The sequence below is a fragment of the Odocoileus virginianus genome, chromosome 23, assembly GCF_023699985.2.
Source record: "Odocoileus virginianus isolate 20LAN1187 ecotype Illinois chromosome 23, Ovbor_1.2, whole genome shotgun sequence".
Lineage (NCBI taxonomy): Eukaryota > Metazoa > Chordata > Mammalia > Artiodactyla > Cervidae > Odocoileus > Odocoileus virginianus.
Window position 1 is genome coordinate 47,832,661 of NC_069696.1, and position 18,621 is coordinate 47,851,281.

The following is an 18,621-nucleotide window of genomic DNA, read 5'->3' on the forward strand; positions in this document are numbered from 1 at the left end:
CTTCTGCCTCTGGTATGGGTGTTTCTAATTCCTAAACATTTCCAGGGTTCTGGAAGTGCTGCTGCTTTGTGGTATCCTCCTCTTCAGGCACATGGACTTGGCCTGCCTTTGCTCTGCTAAGTCATTCTTTTATCTGCTTTTAATTTCCATTTATTGTGGTTCATGGATGCCTCTTAGTCAATAAAATTGGAGTTCGTGTTATTTCTTTTTTGCCTTAGTATTTGGGGGTAATAATTTTCAAGAAGAAAGCAGGGACCAACATCTTTGCTTTGAAATTATAAGTTCATCCAAGTTAAATTTAATTTTATTGTTTTTAGTTCATTGTGCCAACCTGTATCCCAGAACCTTATTACCCAACTTTTGTATCCTATTGCTCCCTGCCCTACATTTCATTCTTAAGACAAAACCACAGAACTTTCTCAATATAAGCTCCATGCTTTTCCACCTCTGAATCTCAATCCTCCTCTTGATCACTACCTGTCCAAATTCTACTCACCTGACGTGTTCACGTAAACACTTTAACTAAATTACCCCGAATCCTGAACCCACTGACATACAAAGCCAGAGGTGATGTCTCCCTTCATTTATCTGTTCAACCACTTTATCTGTATTTTTTTATCACTTCATATCTTGTTCCTTGATAATTTAAAAATATTTTTATCTACTGTGTTGAAAAGAAAATCATGAGCAAGAGACCTGTGCTTTGACCGATCTTCATAATTCACTTTATCACCTTGCCTATAAGGTTGCTCCTTCGATATCTGTTTTTTGTTGTTCTTTTTTATTTTTGTTTGACCACACTGAGTGGCATGTGGGATCATACTTCCCTAGTCAGGGATCAAGCCAACACCTCCTGAAGTGGAAGTGTGGAGTCTTAACCACTGGACCACCAGGGAAGTCCCAGTATTTGTTGAATGTACTGTTCTATCCTGCATATTAACTCTTTCCCAATTTGTATCCCCTGGAAGTGTATAAATGTCCTATTTTTTCAAGTTATTGATTTTAAATATTTTATAGAACTGAACCAAAAATAGACCCTCAGGGTTGATGTGAACCTTCTGATCATTACTCTTCAGATGACAGTTACTAAGCTTTCTATAAATCCACTATTTTTCCTTTCTCCTAAGACTATCATGAGTGACCTTCAAAATATCCAACTGCAGATGTAGCAACTTGTTTGACAGAGCCCAGAATTGTCTTTCATTGGCATAGTCACTAGACTTCTTGTCACTCTGCATCATCATTCAGTTCTGGCTTTTTGTTTAAACTTAATCATGAAATTGTTAAATCAGTGAAGGATGCAGTTTTCAACAGGCTAACTTAGAAGTCTGTCAGATGCTCTGATTTGAACGAACTTAAAGCTGCCAGTACATGTAAAGAGCTAATATCACCCACCCATCATGGTTCTATCTTATCCTTGTGTTTGTTTGCAGCCTGTTTCAGGAAAACTTGACCTAAATCCTCCATCTGATCAGGCAACAAAAAAGTACGTCCCCTCTGGTAATACATCCTTTACCTTCTTTTAACTTAGCTTAGTGATTCCTTTATCCCTTGTTCAAGAATCTCTGTGTAGTTTATATGAATTGGTTTAAAGGTATTTTGGTTTAAAAGTATCTTCTGCCTTCCATTATATAACATTGTAACATACTCCTTTCAAATGTCAGTTGCCATTCATGAATTCCTTCCCAATAAGTGTTAGTCCCTGAAATTTACTTACTTTGAAATTTCAAGTTTGCAATGTACAAATACACATATACACACTTCTTTTTAGGTGGTTGGATTTGTTTTCTGTTTGTTTATATCTCTTAACTTGGTAGTTCTACTTTATTTTTCTCTCCTATGATGTCGTTATTGTTCATAGTCTCAGAGTTTTAGTTGAGGAATTTTCTTATCCTTTGGTTTCAGTTTAAAGCTCCTTGATCATACCTGTGGGTCTTGCTAAGCATAATTTTGGTTCTTCTAAATTACTTAACACTTTTCCAGGAGTATAATCATTCTAGAGTCATAAGTCATCCCCTAAAATATGATTCAGCAACATATGCATAGCTAGTTGTGTTTCCTTAATCGTTGTCTTTACAAAACTATAACTTTGAAGTACAATACCACCCTTCTTTAGAAAATACCTCACACAAGTGGAGAAGAGTCATTACAGACCCCTTGCAATCTGTGGCATTGAATCCTTCAGTTTCTGTCATTAGCATGGGAATAATCTAGATAGCTTGGTATCTCTCTACTCAAGGATAGTAAATTACCTTCCTAAACAGTCGTTTATTCTTCCAAGATGATTCCATTCCTTGACAGTGACTGAGAGCAAGGAATATAAGAAAGAAAAATAAATTTGATTTAAGAGCTTAACCCCAGCTAATTCTAGAAGATAACTTTACTAGAAATTGTCTTATCAATACTGGAAAATGTTTCACTTTCCCAACAAGATTGTAGATTTTCATTAAATGCCCATTTTTTCCTCAACTTCTGAGAGTAAGATTTTCTTGCTACCCGCTTACTAAAAATTTAGTTATTAACATAGAGAAAGACCACATCAGTATAATTCATCAAATGAGTTTTACTTTGTCTTATTGTTTTGATCTTAAGTATTTTGTTACTCACCATACACATTTCTACATGTTATCAAAGCTGAATTTTAGAAGCCTGCATTCTGGAATTTAAGGGATTGTTTGTGTCAAAAAAAGGGAAAGAGAGCATGGTCTGCAGAAAACCTATCTTTCTGAAAGAAATCTCTATATACCAACAGTAAAAAAAATATACTCCTAAGATCCCCAAAATAACCATTCTGTGCTCAAAAGGGAGTTAACGGTGCCCCAGGACACTGATAGGAGGGCAGTGATGTGATTTCTTCTGGTTTTAATTGTCTTCATATTTTTGTCATTTAAAATTTGACTGCTGATCCGTAAGGGGTGTCTTTTTTTTTTTTTTTTTGGTAAATTAATTTATTATTTTAAATGAAGGCTAATTACTTTACAGTATTGTGGTGGTTTTGCCATACATTCACATGAACCAGCCAGGGGTGTACATGTGTCCCCCATCCTGAACCGCCCTCCCACCTCCCTCCCCATCCCATCCCTCAGGGTCATCCTAATGCACCGGCCCTGAGCACCCTGTCTCATGCATCCAACCTGGACTGGCCATCTGTTTCACATATGATAACATACATGTTTCAATGCTATCCTTGCAAATCATCCCACCCTCGCCTTCTCCCACAGAGTCCAAAAGTCTGTTCTGTACATCTGTGTCTCTTTTGCTGTCTTGCATATAGGGTCATCATTACCATCTTTCTAAATTCCATATGTATGCATTAGTATACTGTATTGGTGTTTTTCTTTCTGACTTACTTCACTGTGTATAATAGGCTACAGTTTCATCCACCTCATTAGAACTGATTCAAATGCATTCTTTTTAATAGCTGAGTAATATTCCATTGTGTATATGTACCACGGCTTTCTTATCCATTTGTCTGCCTATGGACATCTAGGTTGCTTCCATGTCCTAGCTATTGTAAACAGTGCTGCGATGAACATTCGGGTGCACGTGTCTCTTTCAGATTTGGTTTTCTCGGTGTGTATGCCCAGCATTGGGATTGCTGGGTCATATGGCAGTTCTATTTCCAGGTTTTTAAGGAATCTCCACACTATTCTCCATAGTGGCTGTACGAGTTTGCATTCCCACCAACAGTGTAAGAAGGTTCTTTTTTCTCCACAGCCTCTCCAGCATTAATGGTTTATAGCCTTTGTTATAGCAGCCATTCTGACCAGTGTGAGATGATACCTCATTGTGGTTTTGATTTGCATTTCTCTGATAATGAGTGATGTTGAGCATCTTTTCGTGTGTTTGTTAGCCATCAGTATGTCTTCTTTGGAGAATGTCTGTTTAGTTCTTTGGCCCATTTTTTGATTGGGTCGTTTATTTTTCTGGAATTGAGCTGCAGGAGCTGCTTGTATAATTTTGAGATTGTCAGTTGCTTCGTTTGCTATTATTTTCTCCCATTCTGAAGAATGTCTTTACACCTTGCTTATAGTTTCCTTTGTTGTGCAGAAACTTTTAAGTTTAATTAGGTCCCATTTGTTTTTTTTTTTTTTGCTTTTATTTCCATTACTCTGGGAGGTGGGTCATAGAGGATCCTGCTGTGATTTACATCAGAGTGTTTTGCCTATGTTTTCCTCTAGAAATTTTATAGTTTCTTTTCTTACATTTAGATCTTTAATCCCTTTTGAGTTTATTTTTGTGTATGGTGTTAGAAAGTGTTCTAGTTTCATTCTTTTACAAGTGATTGACCATTTTTCCCAGCACCACTTGTTGAAGAGATTGTCTTATCTCCATTGTACATAAGCAGTGTCTTTTACCTGTAATCCCACATATACTGTTTCTCATCTTTTCCCAAAATCTTAATGCTCACTAGGCCCTCAACCCTCTTGTAATCTTTTCTTTTCCTTCCTTCCTGTATTATTACTTAGAACCATGCTATTCTCTCTCAGAAGACAGTGAGTGTGTTTCTCAAGCTCTTTCAGCTTCTTCATTTGTATAAAAGTTTGAATTTGCTGACTTCCAATGTAGTGACCACTTGGAAGACACAGGAAATCCTATCACTTACAAACACGAACTTTTTTTTTTTTTTTCAAACACAAACTTTTAAAAACAATTTCAGGCTTTCTGGGTATCAAGATGGACCTATAGTCTTTTCTGGCTTTCTTTGCCAGCTACCCTGAAAACTTCCTTTTCCTGGGTCCTAGATTTCTCCTGGAGTGTGCTGCTTTTATATTAATATTGGCCTTGCTTCTCTTGTCACGTCTTTGTAAATCCACTTTAGAGGTGAGGTAATTAAAACCGAAGCCAACAAAGTCTTTCAAAAATCACAAGTACCAATGCACAGGGAAATAAACAGTACCTTGCTTTTTAGTCTCATTTGTTTTTTCTTTCACCCCTGGATTACTACCTTCTGTGAGATACAAGAATGACTCCATTTCCAGGAAGCAGTTACCTCTGAGACCATTCAGATGCCTCTGAGGACACCCAGATCTTTACTTCTGGATGCGTCATGCTATACTTTCTTAGCTTTGTCAGGCAATCCCATGTGACTGTATTCTGACCATATTTCCTCTTAAGATCTCAGTCCCTTCATTCATAAAACAATATCTAAAGTTCTTTCTAGATTTTTGACCCATTAATTGATCTCAAAATTGGATCTCATTATTAACAAATGTTCCTGGAACACCTGCTGGCCTTTTCTGATTTTTTTTTCTTTTAAAGCAAGTTTTGCACAAGATTTTTCAGTGAGTAATACTGTTGTGTTCCAAATGTGGCAGATAATTGATTCTGATTCAATGTTTGTTGTCATAGTAGTGCAGCACAAGTCTTTACTAAATTACATATTGCATTTATAACTTAACTGGAATTGTGTGCCTAGATCACTTTTCCAACAATTCCCCCCTTTTTTACTGGCAGAGCTTGGTGAATACTTTGCCAGTAATAAATTGTTCATTGGGAAAATCCGACTTCCACATTAAGAAGCTAATGACTTGTATTTTTTGAAGTCATATTTGCCAAAACAGTCTCTTCGGACACTTAGTTTTTTTTTTAAGCTCTGTTTTCTTTGGCTGGCTTAAAATGTGAATTGAATAATCTCCTTGGTTCTGGTGGTTCTGATGCATCTGTTGCCAGCATGGATGTTGGCCTGGGGAAATGTGACTTCCATTATCTAATGAAAGCATCTCCAACTGATTCTTAAAATGGGTGCATCTAGAAATTATACACCTTGGACCTGGGGAAACGAATCAAGCATAAAGTAGAATGGTTTTTAGGTAAGGCATAGGTTTTTAAGAGTGATTCAGGGCTTTAAAACCTCGTTTGTGATATGATCTCCATGTGACTTCCCAGGGTGTAGAGAGTTCCAGGATAGGTTTCTCATCACTGATTAACAAAATAGTCAAAAGGAGGAGCTGCTGGTTCATATGTAGTCAGAGGTATGGAAAGCACTATTGGCAGATGTAGTTTTAACAACTCTATGCCACTTTTTAAATTTTTTTAATTCTGTAGGTATTTTAATAAGTGTTTTGTTTCCTTTATAATAGCTAAAGTTTACTGATCAGTATCAAGGTCAATATTTTTTGATTACATGAAGGTTTAGGGCAGACAGTTTTCTCTGCTGTTTTAGCATAACACTGTTCATTGAAGGGAAAAGCTGGCATGGACAGCGACTGATTACCCACACATACGAATGTAGATAAAGAAAAGATGAACGTGAACATATTTGTTTAATTGTGTAGTTTAGCCAGCTTTGAAACTGGAAAAGGGAAAATATTTTTCCTTCCCAGTTCCATTTCCATTTGACTGTAATTGAAAGAAGGAAGCAAAGGTTAACAGAATGATAAACCGCATGAGTAGTAACTTTGAGTTGACGTAACTGGAGCTCAGGGCTTTCCAGGCGGCGCATTGGTAAAGAATCCACCTGCCAGGGCAGGAGACGGTTTGATCCCTGGGTCGGGAAGATCCCCTGGAGAAAGAAATGGCACCCCACTCCAGTGTTCTTGCCTGGGAAATCTCACGGACAGAGGAGCCTGGCGGACTATAGTCCGTGGCGTCTGTAGGCAAAGATTCAGACACAGCTGAGCACGGAGCACACACAGTAGAACTCGGTGACCACAGTTATCCTGCTTCCTTTCTGTCTTTCATCAAACATAAGAGAGATTAGATAAAGATTTTCCCTAAGCTAATGTGACAGTTAGCTGCCAATGGAGAGCCCCTGAGGTAACAACCCATGCTTGCCATGGCCTGAGTAATTAGAAAACCTAGAAACTGGTGCTTTTCATTGTATTTGGCAAAAAAAAAAAAAAAAAAAAACCACACTACTGAAGTTACTTACTCTCTGCTGAAGTCAGTGAAGCAGCCTCTAAGGAAACCACATGTAAAGAACTATCTTGCCAGTTTTCCAGATTATGATTTTTCAGTATTTTGGCTGTCTTTTGAATCCTTCCCATGTTGTCTTGACATCGAAAGTTTGGAAGGTCAGAACCAGTCTTGCCATGTACACATTTAACGTTAAGAAATTTTGCTTTTATGATGTATTTGCTCTTATGTTTATTCCTTGCTATTTTATTTTTCTTACATGTTTTTGTTAGAGCAGTAAACAATAATACTGCTAAATTCAGGTTTGAAATTTCTTGCTTTTCCTTATATATTTGTTTTTCTGAGAATGCTGAAGGGAATACATGTAGTGGGCAGAGACTACTAAGTTAAATGGTTGTCAGTATCCATTTGGTGATTCACCTGTCTTGATGCTTATCTGTTCCTCATATAATCTTCTCTAATACCACTTTTGCCCATAACCATACAGCTCAGAATGTTAATGATTGCATATTTTTTCATTATAGCTATCCTTGTGTAGCCTTCAGTTGCCATGAAAGTATTGATTTCAATAATTTCTTTATGGGAACTAGTTGTTTAACCATAACTATTTTTGTATGGTGCTTATAATCTCTAGAAATATATACATATTTTGAACTGTATACTTAAGGGGGGTTTAGAATTCTCAGTCATATTTGATGAATGGTCACAGATCAACAAGCTGATCTATACAGATACCTGTCTCCTTTAGTGTTGTAGAGGGGTATTTGGCTGCTGTATGAATTCTTTGTTTTTTAGTAATGTATCAGATAATTTGAATTAATGTAAATAAAAACTTTTTAAAGGAAGAATAAGTGCCACATAAGAAAATTGGGAACACAAAATAATCTTTTAAAAATAATTGATAAGGTAATAAATTTAGGATGCTAAATTTGTCAAATCAGTTTTTCTTAACAGTGGATATGAAAAGACTATATTTCTGTCAGAATTTATTCTCCATGTCATATTTTGTATCTTCAGTCTCATAAGTAAAATAATTTAGGTAATGTGTGGGACAGCTTATCTGAAATAGTCCTTTCAGATTTAATTCTTTGCTTCAGTTTATTTATTTTGCTAAGCACCAGTAACTTTACTTCATCTGCCTTACATTCATTATAACACCATAGTAGTGCACAAAAGAAAGAAAAAGAAGTAGAAGCAAGCAATCTAATACTGGGGGAGAATTTTTAGAGGTTAAGCTTAAGGTTTTAAATTTAGTGGGAATTTCCTTTAAAAAAATTTTTAGGGATTTCTTTTAAGTGACATATAAATGGGAAACACTAAAGACCAGGGGATTTAGCAGAAAAATATTTTTATCTTTTGACTTCATATCTTTCATTCCAACTAATGTAAACAACTCCTTAACTCTTATGATAGAAGTTGTGACAGAAAGAACAGTACACCACTATTAAAGTTCATAAGGAAGCTTTTAAAGATTTTACTAAGAATGACAGTTTTTATACTTGCTGAAATGTGTGGCATGGTTCTTTTACTCTGAAACCAACTGTAATTTGGGTAATTTTTTAGTTACCTAACTTTGATTTCCCCATCTTTTTTTTTCCTGCTGACCACCTCTGACAGAAGTAAGGGCCCTCACGTAAAAGTTTTACAGATTGGTAAGGAGGAAATAATACTTAATGTATGTTAAGTAGTTGCTTACTCTTTTTAGAAATATTGTGATTTTCACCTTAACTATAAAGAAGTTGTCTGTCCAAGATGTGTAAATTAATGGGAGAAAAAGTAAAGACCAGGGAAGTAAAGGAGCTTTAATTACTAAATGGGCTCACCTTAGGTGGGATAAAGTGTCATAGAGGTTTTAGAGACCATCAACTTGAGGAAGGCTTTTTTTTTTTTTTAACTTTTAAAGTTTATTTACTGGCTGTGTCTTTGTCATGCTGTATGGGATCTTTTTTTTTTTTTTTTGTACAAGAATCATCTTTTATTTATTTTACAGAGTAATGGTTTAAATTGAATACACTTGGGCACAGTAAATATTTTGACATGAAAAGCATCAGAAAAATAGCAACTCATCTTACACACAGTAACTAGAAAATACTTTTGTCTGATTATTTAAGGGTTACAAATCCTGAGAATGTTAGACATTGAACAAACTAGGTTCTACCTTATAATTAAATCTTGCTTGGAAATCATCATTTTAAAAAATGCTCTGAGGTACAAATCACCTATGTATTAAACATGAATTTTTTTACATTTTACAAAGACTTTAAACAAATACATCAAATGATTTTATTTCAGTGGCTCTAAAACAGCTATCAGTCAGGTTCCAGGACACTGTTCCACGATTTCCCGTAAGCTGGGGTTCCCCATGGCAGCCGCCACTCGCTCTTTGTCAGTTATCTGCTTGTTGATATCTTCCTCTGTTGAGTGGGTTCCTTCAGAAATGTAGATTTCCAACTTATGTTTAAACGGTAAACACTGCTGAAGTTTTACTCTTAAGCACAGCCCAATAAGAGTCGCCAAAGAGCAATGAGGTACTGTTGGCGTGAACCTTATAATAACCAAATAGTCATCCTCATTTATCTCCTGAACCTCCACACAACTTTCCGTTACCACTTCCAGTTCTTCTAAAGTATTGGGCTTCTCTGGGTCCCGGATGGTTCAAATCAAATCATAAACTTCTAGCGCTTTCTCTTCCATGATCCGGGGCTGCTGGGCAGCTCCCCAGCTCCCCGCTCAGAGAGACCCGAGAGCCACAGGAATCTGCTCAGCGTCCAGGAGAGCAGTCCGGACACCCGCTCCATCCTTACGTTCCGCCATCCTCGGCGACTGTCCCATCCAAGCCACCGTCTCTCAGTAGCGAGCCTCTCGAGTTACCAACTTCCTGGTCTTCATATGGGCCACTGCTACTGCTGCTAGAGAACCCTAAATCTGTATGGGATCTTTATTTGCAGCATGTGGGATCTAGTTCCCTGACCTGGAATCAAACCCAGGCCCACTGCACTGGGAAATGGAGTCTTAGCCACTGGACCACCAGGGAAGTCCCAGGAAGGCACTTTTAGTACCATACTCTTAACAAGGATCTCAGCATAAGCATTCACAAGGAGGTGGTCAGTCCTAGTATAGAAGATAATTTGTCTTGAATTGATCACATCATTTGTGAGTTAATTTTTTGGTAAGTATTATGCTACAGTTTGGAGAAAATGCTAATATGTTAACTCTGTTTTAAAGGGAAATAAAGTAGATTTTAAAATACTAAATTTTATTGGGAAAAAAATGAAAGTTATCTTTTCCTTTACCTGAAGATATCTACCTCTTTTGTATTTATCTTAATACTGCAATTTTTAAAAAAAATTTCCTGATGTACATATATTTTACCAAAGTTTTTCATAATATAAGACAGCATCCTAACTTCTCTTTTCTTGTTCTTTTCCTTGGGCTAGGGCCCAAGTTCACAAATGACTTTCATTCAGTTGGTTGGTTAGACCATGTTTTGATGACCAGTTGATTCAGTTCCCTTCATTGTGGTTCTGAACCTACATAGAATGCCTTATCTTTGTCATCTTCCTTTGAATGCATCACTAGGAGCATTGAATGAAAGACTCCTGACACACTAATTGAGACACATTTCCACTAACAGACTATTCGAAAGTGAATACTCTGTGGTTTTGATCAGTAGAATATCCTTTTATAACTACTAAGAATTCTACTATGTATAGCCTTCGTTACCATATTTGCAGATATCTCATTGAGTCCTTTTTAATAGGCATATATAAAAATAAGTTTTCAAAAACTGAACAGGAGTCCATCTGAATTTATTACACTTTTAAGCAACAAATTCCAAAATGATTTGCTATAGAAATTCTTTTGAAGTTTTCAACTCCTAGAAAGCAAAAGTATAATTAAATTTAGAAAATGCTATTAATACATATTTTAGAGAACAAATATCATTTGAGTAAAATTAGGGATTATAGTGTAGCTGACATTTATAATGGAGTTATAACATTAATTGCCCTAACAAAGCAAGACTTCAAATTATAGATATTATCATTGCATTATAATGACAGGGGGAAAATGAGTCTTCCACAGAGTACTCTGAAATCAACAATTACTTGAGTAACTACAAAGAAAACACCATGTGCTTTTTTGGTCATTACACCTAATAGTTATCACATTACAGGATATCCTGGGGGAAAATCAACACATGAGGAAATTGATACAGCTGTATTGTGAATTATCTCATGATAACAGATCCCTCAGTTTTTGAAATAATTTCTTTAAGGGTTTTTCCTGATAGGCATTTAGGTTAACTTTAGTTTGCATTTCTAAAAGCTATAGATAGAACTGCTAACATACTTATTTTATGAATGAAGTAATAATAACTGCCTGGCCCTTGGTCATCATGGTTGGTGTCATTTTTGTCCATTTTATCATGTGATTTGTTCTTACATCTTTAAAGATATCTGGTGGGCAGTCAGTGAGAAACACTTTCTCACTGGGATAATAATCACTTGAGATAATCACTGAAAAAGGAATTACTCTTTAGCTCCATAGAAACCACTGTATTTAGTGCTAGTCAAGATTTGTGAGCCTCTTTTTTGACCACATTTTTAGGTTCAAATTAATGACTCATGGTGGCAGCAGTATGAGAGTTAATATCAGTGTCATAGCATTTTCTAAATCTGTACATCATTAGAAATGAAGCTTACTTTTTTTACATAGCCATCATCCATTTTATAGTGATTAAGAGATTTATTTAAATAAATTTTATATCCCTTCATGGAAAGCTTTCACAAGGAGATAATTGGACATGTAATTGTTTTTATGTTATGATTTGTTCAGTAAACATTTATTATGTATTATAGAGACTATTTCACCTAAAATTTTTATTCTAAATGTAATACCTTACATTGCATATAATGGAATATAGATATTTTAAATACAGCATTATTGAAAATCCGAAGGCAAAGGAATGGTTGAGTCCATTTACCTAAATTAAAATTTAAGTAAACACAACTTGATTGGAGGACTGGCTGCTTTTTTCCAACCCATAGCATGTTTTCAGTTCCTACTCACTCCCTCTTCTTTCCAATAACAAAAGTACCATCTACCTGTCAACTCCATAGATCCTTATTGTTTACCTAAATAAGAGATAGCATTTATTCCATCTTTCATAACTGAATTGTGGTACAGGCTCATAAACTGAGAGGAAAAAACTTGAAAATATGCATATTATTATTTTTAAAAAGGAAAGTCATTTATTTCTGTTAGATTGAGTAAGAGGGTTTTTTCCCCCTCCCTCTTCTAATCTGAAACTGTAGGAGAATTTCAACAGGATTTATAAAGGAATTTAGTATCTTGGTTTTCATTAACATAATAATAAATAGATGTAAATACTGGCAGTCCTATAAGCCTCCAACAGTTTTTGTGATATAGAAAGTAGTGTTTAACTATTAGTGTTGCCATCATAATTTCATTAGTGTGGCTTCTTTACACACTTTCTCCAGTGACGCAAATACAGACATGATTTTTTGGAACCTCAGGCTTATGGCTGCTTTCTCTCTTCTTCATTACTTATGTTGGACAAACTACCATTATCACCTGCCAAAAATAATCCCACAGTTCAGGAGACTTCAGTTTTGAGGTCTCTCATGTCCTCCTTAGACCACCAGTAGCTTTGTCTTTTGGAGATCAGAAATTGGATGCTTCTTTTTGATGTCTAACAAGCCAGACTCCGTTTCTTAAGCTCTAAGGAAGAATATAGCAAAACAACATTTTCTAACCAACATATCTGGAAACATAGCAGCAAATCTCTTTGGAATAGATCGTTTGGAACATAGGCCAAATTACTTTTATATTGCACTTTAATCAGATTTGTATTAAGGTAATGATAATAGTAGAGCCTTTAATATAGGGTAAGATAGTTATATGTATTTTTCTTTATAGTCATATACAGAAATGACTAAAGATGCACCAAATTTTAGTAATATCTGTATTCTCCTGATGTAATCAGTCTTAAGAAGCTAAGGATAAAACACAGAGCTTACAGACTCAGGCTTCTCTTATTCTTATACTGTAACCATTTCCATAAAACTAATGTTAAAATAGGAAGCTTTTCTAATTTTACCAACTTCCCTGTTCCCCAGTTCTCCCTTTCCACCCACTGCCTCCCCTCTCCAATCCCGTACACAGTTTCTCTGCTATATTTTAGGAAACTTTTTCAGTCCTCATTTCTCCTCCCTTCTGTTTTCTTGGCTTTATAACTTGTTTATATAACCTTTCCAATGATAGCCTGTGGATTATGCTAAATTATAATAAATAAATCATGTAGTTGAGTTTCAAAGACCTTATACCATCAAACCATAGTTAATAAAAACTGTGAGAGTTTTTTTAAAGTATGACCTTAACTCTGATCTTTCCCCATTTCTCCCTAGCACTTCAGTGTTTTTTTAATGCAATGTTTCAAACTTCTAATTTTCCCTGTTATACGAAAGAGTTTAGTGGCATTTAAATTATCAAGTAAAAATTTCCAAACTTGTTTTTCAAGTGGCCAGCTTTCTCCTCTACTGTTAAATAATTTTTATTAAAAAGTTATTATGAAGTATATTTTATTTCAAAATCTTTCAAGTCTTAGCTCCAGGTAGTATATTTTAAAATGGTGCAAATTTTAATCTTGAGCATACTTTATTCCAAATGTTAGAGTCTGTTCACACTGGATGCCCTAAAGCAAATAATTGCTTTTTTCTCCCTATCTTTCATTTATCCTTAAACCTCATAAGCTAGCAAAAGATCCAAAATTTTGTCTTCTATCTCCTTTGTCTTCTAAACCTACCGTATTTTCACTTTGCAGAATACCTTTAAGATTGCCCCATGGCAATACCCAGTATTGTTTTGAGAAGTATGGTTTTGAAGAGAATTCTACAATGATGCTATTTATTTTCATCCATCTAGTATTTAGGATACATTAAAGTATCTGTTGCCATCAGAGTCTTAATAGATTAAATTTTACAAATTTATAATATAAAACATAGCAGTTATGAAGGTGAAAATGTAGATGGGCCTGTAAATGACAGCCTTGCCTCTTCCACAAGAGAGTCTTCCTGGTAACTTGTGAATCTGAAAGCCTTTGCTTTCCCAGCCTCCTCTAACCTAACTTTTTCTCCTCCATAGCCAAAATAAGAGATTATAGTTGTAGAAGGCATCTCTGACTCTTGCTACACCTCTCTTTTCTGGGCTTTTTTTTCTTTTTAAGTAAGGATTAAATTTTTAATACATTAATTGATTTTAAAAATAAGGATTGTCTCATGCATCCAGCCTGGGCTGGTGATCTGTTTCACCCTAGATAATATACATGTTTCGATGCTGTTCTCTCAAAACATCCCACCCTCGCCTTCTCCCACAGAGTCCAAAATTCTGTTCTGTACATCTGTGTCTCTTTTTCTGTTTTGCATATAGGGTTATCGTTACCATCTTTCTAAATTCCATATATATGCGTTAGTATACTGTATTGGTCTTTATCTTTCTGGCTTACTTCACTCTGTACAATGGGCTCCAGTTTCATCAATCTCATTAGAAACTGATTCAAATGAATTCTTTTTAATGGCTGAGTAATATTCCATTGTGTATATGTACCACAGCTTCCTTATCCATTCGTCTGCTCGGGCCTGGTGCACTGGGAAGACCCAGAGGAATCGGGTGGAGAGGGAGGTGGGAGGGGGGATCGGGATGGGGAATACATGTAAATCCATGGCTGATTCATGTCAATGTATGACAAAAACCACTACAATATTGTAAAGTAATTAGCCTCCAACTAATAAAAATAAATGGGAAAAAATAAAAATAAGGATTGTAATTAAAAATAATTTGAACTTAATTTGGCAAGATCTGTCCCACTTCTTTCCCATTCTGTTGTTTTCCTCTATTTCTTTGCATTGATCTCTGAGGAAGGCTTTCTTATCTCTCCTTTTTGTTCTTTGGAACTACATTCGAATGGGTATATCTTTCCTTTTCTCCTATGCCTTTCACTTCTCTTCTTTTCACAGCTGTTTGTTAAGGCCTCCTCAGACAACCATTTTGCCTTTTTGCATTTCTTTTTCTTGGGGATGGTCTTGATCACTGCCTCCCATACAGTGTCACAAGCCTCCATCCATAGTTCTTCAGGCACTCTGTCTATCAGATCTAATCCCTTGAATCTGTTTCTCACTTCCACTGTATAATCGTAAGGGATTTGATTTAGGTCGTACCGGAATGATCTAGTGGTTTTCCCTACTTTCTTCAATTTAAGTCTGAATTTGGCAATAAGGAGTTCATGATCTGAGCCACAGTCAGCTCCTGGTCTTGTTTATGCTGACTGTATAGAGCTTCTCCATTTTTGGCTTCAAAGAATATAATCAGTCTGATTTTGGTGTTGACCACCTGGTGATGTCCATGTGTAGAGTCTTCTCTTGTGTTGTTGGAAGATGATGTTTGCTATGACCAGTGCGTTCTCATGGCAAAACTCTATTCTGTTAGCCTTTGCCCTGCTTCATTCTGTACTTCAAGTCCAAATTTGCCTGTTACTCCAGGTATTTCTTGACTTTCTACTTTTGCATTCCAGTCCCCTATAATGAAAAGACAAGAGATCTCTTCAAGAAAATTAGAGATACCAAGGGAACATTTCATGCAAAGATGGGCTCAGTAAAGGACAGAAATTGTATGGACCTAACAAGCGAAAGATATTAAGAAGTGGCAAGAATACACAGAAGAACTATACAAAAAAGATCTTCGTGACCCAGATAACCACAATGGTATGATCACTCACCTGGAACTTGAAGTCAAGTGGACCTTAGGAAGCATCACTATGAACAAAGCTAGTGGAAGTGATGGAATTCCAGTTGAGCTGTTTCAAATTGTAAAAGATGATGGTGTGAAAGTGCTACACTCAATATGCCAGCAAATTTGGAAAACTCAGCAGTGGCCAGGACTGGAAAAGGTCAGTTTTCATTCCAATCCCAAAGAATGCTCAAACTACCGCACAATTGCACTCCTCTCACATGCTAGCAAAGTAATGCTCAAAATTCTCCAAGCCAGACTTCAACAGTACTGAACCATGAACTTCCAGATGTTCAAGCTGGATTTAGAAAAGGCAGAGGAAGCAGAGATTAAATTGCCAACATCCATTGGATTATTGAAAAAGCAAGAGAGTTCCAGAAAAACATCTACTGCTTTATTGACTATGCCAAAACCTTTGACTGTGTGGATCACAACAAACTGGAAAATTCTTAAAGAGATGGGAATACCAGACCACCTGCCTGCCTCCTGAGAAATCTATATGTGAGTCAGGAAGCAACAGTTAGAACTGGACATAGAACAACGGACTGGTTCCAAATCAGGAAAGGAGTACATCAAAGCTGTATATTGTCACCATGCTTATTTAATTTATATGCAGAGTAAGTACATCATGAGAAATACTGGACTGGATGAAGCAGAAGCTGGAATCAAGATTGTTAGGAGAAATGTCACTAACCTCAGATATGCAGATGATACCACACTTACGACAGAAAGTGAAGAAGAACTAAAGAGCCTCTTGATGAAAGTGAAAGAGGAGAGTGAAAAAGTTGGCTTAAAACTGAACATTCAGAAAATTAAGATCATGGCATCCGGTCCATCACTTCATGGCAACTAGATGGGGAAGCAATGGAAACAGTGACAGACTTTATTTTGGAGAAGCTCCAAAATCACTGCAGATGGTGACTGCAGCCATGAAATTAAAAGACGCTTGCTCCTTGGAAGAAAAGTTATGACCAACCTAGATAGCATATTAAAAAGCAGACACATTACTTTGCCAGCAAAGATTCATCTAGTCAAAGCTATGGTTTTTCCAGTAGTCGTGTGTGGATGTGAGAGTTGGACTATAAAGAAAGCTGAGTGCTGAATTGATGCTTTTGAACTGTGGTGTTGGAGAAGACTCTTGAGAGTCCCTTGGACTGCAAGGAGATCCAACCAGTCCATACTAAAGGAGATCAGTCCTGGGTGTTCATTGGAAGGACTGATGCTAAAGCTGAAACTCCAATACTTTGGCCACCTGATGCAAAAAACTGACTCATTTGAAAAGACCCTGATGGTGGGAAAGATTGGAGGCAGGAGGAGAAGGGGACGACAGAGGATGAGATGGTTGGATGGCATCACCAACTCAATGGACACGAGTTTAAGTAGACTCCAGGAGTTGGTGATAGAAAGGGAGGCTTGGCATACTCCAGTCTGTGGGGTTGCAAAGAGTCAGACATGACTGAGTGACTAAACTGGACTGTACCACTTCCATGATAGATTTATGGTCATTAACTTTGAAATATCTGCATATTAAATTTATAATCCGTTTCACTCATTGTTTTTTATATACTTGCCTGGATCTCAATATATATTTATTGGGTGAAATATAAGATAAAATCAGCCTTTTGTAGAGAAATACCTATATTTGTTCTTTAAAATATTTTTGAAAGTTTATGTATAGTAGATTATTTGAAGATTTATATATATTTCTAAGTCTTTGTGTTTATTTGTTTGCTTTTAATAAATTCCTGTCCCCTCTTTAAGACTCACCTCAGTGAATTCTTTGCTGGTTCTTACTTAGTCTTCCTTTCCTTGGATCTCACCTTGCCCATTGTGCAGATCTCTGTTACCAATTTTATGACTGTATTGTGGTCATCTTTTTAACACATCTATTAAGACTATACTCTCTGATGGCAGGGGCTGATTACGTCTTTATTTTTTTATCATAAAGCACTGCGCTGCCATTGTGGTGTTAAACCCTGAGGTGTGGGATTGTGATATCAGAATTCTGCTGCTCACCCCAATAAAGTTATCTCACTCTGTAAGACCCCTGAGACCAGAGAACACAGAAGGAGCTGCAGAAGGAAGCAGGGGAGCCTCATCTAGGTTAGCGCCCAGAAACTTTCGGGTGAGGCTCTGTGAGACTGGACTGGAGCGCCTCTTCTCTACGTGAAGTTCAGAGCTGGAGGCCACAGCTGACCAGTGAGAAGGGAGGGCCAGAGAGGAGGGCGCACAGCAGCGCTGGGAGGCCATGGAGCGTTCCCTGTGGACCCTAGCTCGGCTTGCCCTCTCTGCCGTGGGGGATGGAGCAGCATGAGGGAGAGGGTCCCCACCATAGGTACCGCCTTTTAAAGCGTGCTGACCCCACGTACTTTTGAAGGTTATACAATCCAGGTCCTCAGATTTAACACATCAGACTAGTGTTGCCTCATCTTTTGGGAAAGCGGGGGAGTTGACAAAGAGACTTGATTGCATCTGCTCCCCTTGGAGTTGTATAAGTGAGCTTTCAATAAATGTTTATACCAAATCCATCCCCTTTTCAAGTAAATTTATATTTATTTCTGACATATCCTCTTCTGTTTTGATGTTCTTATCCTGAACTTTGAAATTCACATGTTCTCAATATTTTTGTGACTTACACACTTCTAGTACTATCATTACATTGTGTTTGTATTGGTATCGAGACGATATATAATGTAATCCCAGAAGAGTTCTTGAATTCTGTTTGACCTTTGTGTGTAATGTGTCCAAGTGAAATTGGACCGTTTGCTTACGAAAGGAACATTGACATAGCTATACTTAAGAGGAGAAGGCCCTGAAATCTTGATTTGAAAAGACATTTATTCATATCGTTAAGTGTTCATGGCACCATCCTGGCCAAGGCCTTAATAATTTGACTTATCAGTGTTTTCTTTTTTTGGTGATATAAGAAGAGTGAGAATATGATATCTGGCTTCTATC

General features: G+C 36.7%; 1 protein-coding gene and 1 pseudogene across 9 annotated transcripts in view; one reads left to right on the forward strand and one right to left on the reverse strand.

Annotated features, from left to right (window-relative positions):
* Positions 1 to 18,621, forward strand: part of WASHC3 (WASH complex subunit 3) — an 85,669-nt gene that overhangs the window by 14,915 nt on the left and 52,133 nt on the right. The gene's annotated exons all lie outside the window — the stretch shown is intronic.
* Positions 8,802 to 9,711, reverse strand: LOC139030698 (cytosolic iron-sulfur assembly component 2A pseudogene; annotated as a pseudogene).